We start from the raw sequence: 4,804 nt of genomic DNA, 5'->3' as shown, positions 1-4,804 counted from the left end.
AATCATATTTATTGTGATTTTTTTATCGGTATCATCTTGGATCATTTTTGTACTCAAATAAATATTAATATTGTTGGTAAAACTCTTGAATTTTTTTAAATTTTATGGTATTTTATACAGAGCTCATTTCAAAAACACATTATGATAACCCAAACTATAACATTAAATTACCATTATTAGACTAGGTATTAACTAAGTATACTGGTAGTAGTTGCATTGAGGACTCACATTTCCCAATCAGTCTGCCTTAGAATTAATGGTGTATATTATTGAATTGCTGAAAATTCCCAATACCCTGGAAAACATAAATTTAATATACATGCTGTAACTATTACTGAGTAATTTGTCACTCATCTCTACCCCTTAGAGAAATAAATATGTGTTAGTTAAAATTAACATCTATTTTTACCAGAATGTATGCTTAACAGGCTGATGGTACCTGACAGGCTTTGAAAGGAGTAGGGAGTGTGAGATTGTAGACCCATCACTGACAAGGTGCCATTCCCTTTTCTCTTCATTAATAATCTAACTCCCTTAAACACTGCTCTTAGGACATTCTTGCCTCAGGCCAAATAATGCCTACTCCAATAAAGACAATGGAAAAGCTCTCGAGGAAAGAAAAAGAAATGACTGCCTTATAACAGAATCTCTCTTAAAAGTCAAAGAGGCAGGTCGATTTTGAAGAACAAAAGTGTCAAACTGAACACTGTCTTTCGGTGGTAAAAGGGAAAGGTCACTGAAAAAGAATGCTTAAATTAAAATTGAACTCTAGAGCTTCAAGATCTAAATGTTGATCTAACCTTTTACAAAATAAGTATAGAATTGTAAGACGGGGTGTTCCTTTATATCCTCTCCTTCCGTCATCACCTCTTCAGGGAAAATGTCATTTCCAATATGTAGATCAGGGGTCCTCAAACTTTTTAAACAGGGGGCCAGTTCACTGTCCCTCAGACCGTAGGAGGGCCGGACTATAGTTTAAAAAAAAAACAACTATGAACAAATTCCTATGCACACTGCACATACCTTATTTTGAAGTAAAAAAACAAAACGGGAACAAATACAATATTTGTATTTGCATGTGGCCCGCGGGCCGTAGTTTGAGGACCCCTGATGTAGATGTTGACTCCTCTACTCGGCCTAAGTTGAAAGAGCTATGTGTGAAAATGACCAATGTGAAGAATTAGACTTTAAAGAATGTCCTGATTTATACCATGAAGGTACTTTTCTGGATGAGAGGTTATATCAATCTGTAACCAAAAGTTCAATAACATTAGCAGAGATAGTGTGTGGAGCTACAGAAAGACTATGAAGGCCAGAGCTTCCCTCTTGCTGGTGACCTGTGCTCTTCTGGTAAAGTTGATTTGATCATATCAGTGAGTCTCCACTGTAACAGATTCTCACTGATTCCATGGTCCAACTTTATATAAATAAGTCTACCTATCACTTTGTCATAATTTTCAAGTTGTTCTCAGTAAGTTTTTCTTAGGCAATTTCCTTAAATAACTTACCTGAAAACTTTAGATTAATTTGATAGAAGCTATCATCCTAGATATGCAACTGTTAGAAGTGTTTCAAGCAGAGTATGGACACCACCATCAAATTAATATAATTTGAAGTGGTAGAAATTCTAAGACAATAATGCACATCCATCGGACAACAACAATTACTCATTTTGTATTGTATCTTTTTATTGGTTAGGGATTGGAATGTAGTGCACATGCAGTTATAAGTCAATTTGACAAAGCTATTTAGTACACACCATGTCTGAGGCTCCCCAATAAAAGCTGAGGCTTGAGATCCCAGAGGCAATAAGACACGGAAACTGCTCTCCAAAAAGTAAGGGGACCCTGGAGAGAAAAAGACAGGCCGACACAGCTCTAAAACAGTGAGGTTACAATAAAATTGCAAATGCAATGCTTTGAAAATGTAAAAAATGGAAGACTACTTTCAGCTTTTATGCTATGAAGGAGATAAAAGTAAACTTTGTTTTTTATTTATTCCAATATGAAAACTTGATAAACAGGATGTTTTGTCTATGTGAAAAAATGTACATAATCATATACACAGAATAAATTTATGAATAGTTACATATTATTTGGAGTTGAGTTGCATGTTATTAGAGACCCAAGTAAAACAAAAAACCAAAAAAAACATTTTTACCAGTGATTTATTAAATGTTTATGACATACCAGGCCCAAGTTAGGTCAACCACATACTAATGCCAGACTAGATATAAGGAAAGCAGAACCAACTTCTACGTTCAAAAAAAGGAGTAGAAGAGAATTTGAGTTTACAGTATCTATGCTATGTCAAAATAGGTTAAGCACAAGAATATTGTGATTTTAGTTTTTAAAAGTTCAATAAATTGATAAGTTTAGTCTGTTAAAGACTCATCCATGGAAAGTATGGAACTAGATTTACTGGATCACAATAGCCAATTGCTAATATTTTCAGGAATTTTGTGAGCAAGTTAATGACATGATGATAGTGGGAAATCAGTCATGAGGGGAGTATTTACACCAGAAATGTTACAAATGTTAAACATTTATCAGCAAACTTCTGCTAGAGTATCTTCAACATTGTGCATATCTTACCTAGTTCCCTATATTTTTCTAAATCTTACATCTAGATTTATTCATCTAACCCTAGACCCCTGGGAAAATCTCTTTCTTAGTTCAGGATTATGTTAGAAGCCATGTCCATAGTTTAGATTTTGATGCATTGGGTCAATTTTTCTCTATGTTATTCCTTGAAATGCATGAAGCTCCTGCCCCATTTCTAGGGCTGCTAATCGGTCTACAAACTTGTGTTTTCTATTCGTGGATCTATACCTGGTATCAAGCCATGTATATTTCCTATAAGACTGTGGTTTGCCTTACTCATGATAGCCTTGCTTTTGATTCAGAAGTTTAACCCAAAATTTAAGCTCTGTGACAGATCCTGCTGGAATCTCTGCATCATGCATTCCTAATTCTCAGCCAGCCTTCTGGGATAACAGTCTGTGACTCATTCTCTATCTCCCTGACTCTAGCATCTCTTGCCTGGACCACTCTTACCAAGTGTTAGCCAGAAGCTGCTGTTATGGTCTGCTATGTGCTTCTATTGCATCTCTGTGGTTCGCCCACCCTCACTGCAAAACCCTCACAGACACACTAACACATCCCATTGATCTTACTCACTGCCAGAAAAATGTGTGTGCAGCCAGCTCCAGAATTAAACACTTGGATTTGTTGAACCTGTTTTTTCATAGTAGTAATGGTGACATGACCAATTTGGTCATATCAGCTGCATTAATTCATGGAAATCAAGAGTGATTAATTCACAAGATGGCAGCCACATGTAAATAGCTGCTGGGCACTCTGCCACATGCAGACACTACCTGATTATGTCTGTATCAAATGTTCCAGCAGCAAGCATTTTATCTGACAAGAAATGTTAAAAGGTAGTCCCTTGCTCAATACATTTCAAATCTCATTTTTTACAGAGGTACTAAATATTGTGCAAAGAATTATCTGACTCATTGTATAAAGATTTGACAACTATTCATACAATAGAACAATAAATTATCCTTAATGGAAAAGAAATCACATTAGCTAGAGCACTTGAAGCTCTCTGCTTATTGATAATAGACACTAATCTAAAAAGCAGTAATCTCTCCACTTACTTTCATTTTGATTTACATTTGTTTGAGCAGGAGACGTACTGTTTCATCAAACATGATAATGCTCTTCCAGTTCCTCGAGCTACAGAGTAAACCTACAGCCATGAAATATTTTGCTTTTCCAAAAGATATATGCCAAGCTCCCTTCCCCCCACTATGTTTCCCCAAAATAATTTGTATGTGTATAAATACATTAGATAATTATTCAAAGATCTTTAAAACTTAATGCTGCTTCTTTGTGCTAATTTATATTGTGGGGTTACCTCTTAAAGTTTATCCTTGAAAAGCCTTCATATAAAATGTACTCATTGGATCAGAGCTTTTTAGACATATTGCAATAATTGCAAGTTCAATGACTTCCTCTCTAAATACATTAGTTTAGCTGTGAGGTGTTACATGAGGGACATGAATTGGTATATATGTTGAGTGCTGCGTTTGTTTCTTATAGTATAATGGGCCAGAGGTTCCAGGTTAAGGTTAATACCATTCCTCCTACAGTTTTCTAAAATTCTTACATTTGTATTTTATCATACATCCAATTCTTACAGTAATTTTATGCTATATATCACTGCTATTAGGATTCCCATTTTAGAGCTACCAAAAACACATAGAAAAATGCCTTGTAAATCACAGGATTTATCCTTGGCAGACAAAGCTACAGCCAAGAGTCTCTGAATCAGTCTCTGCATTGTATTTCCATAGAGAGAAAACGTTTTCATTATAGTGTTTATACACATGTATTTATAAACTCTATTTTATAATGAAAATTTACTTAGACTATGAAAATAAAAAGATAACCTAGATATACCTTCTTCCTTCAAGGAGAAGACAGAAAAAGAAAACATATAAATGTATATCAAGTAATGACATTTGAAATGTGCTAAATCAGAATATCAGGGTTAGGGATGATTTCCAAGAGGAATTATATCAGTCTAGACATTTGTGTGAGAAACTGGTCAGTCAAATTAAATGAGGGAAGTGGAGGAAAAGGAGAGGGAGGAGAGTGAGGATACACTTAAATGCCTAGAGGCAAATAGAGACCAACATGTTTGGAGAACCATGGGCAGCTCAGAACAGCAGGACCACAGAATGTGAGGAGGCATTAGCATGAGATGGGCTGGAAAGTTAAGTAGAGGTCACGAG

Source organism: Myotis lucifugus, unplaced genomic scaffold (assembly GCF_000147115.1).
Source record: "Myotis lucifugus unplaced genomic scaffold, Myoluc2.0 scaffold_1779, whole genome shotgun sequence".
Classification (NCBI taxonomy): Eukaryota; Metazoa; Chordata; class Mammalia; order Chiroptera; family Vespertilionidae; genus Myotis; species Myotis lucifugus.
Note: the sequence above shows the minus strand (reverse complement) of the source record.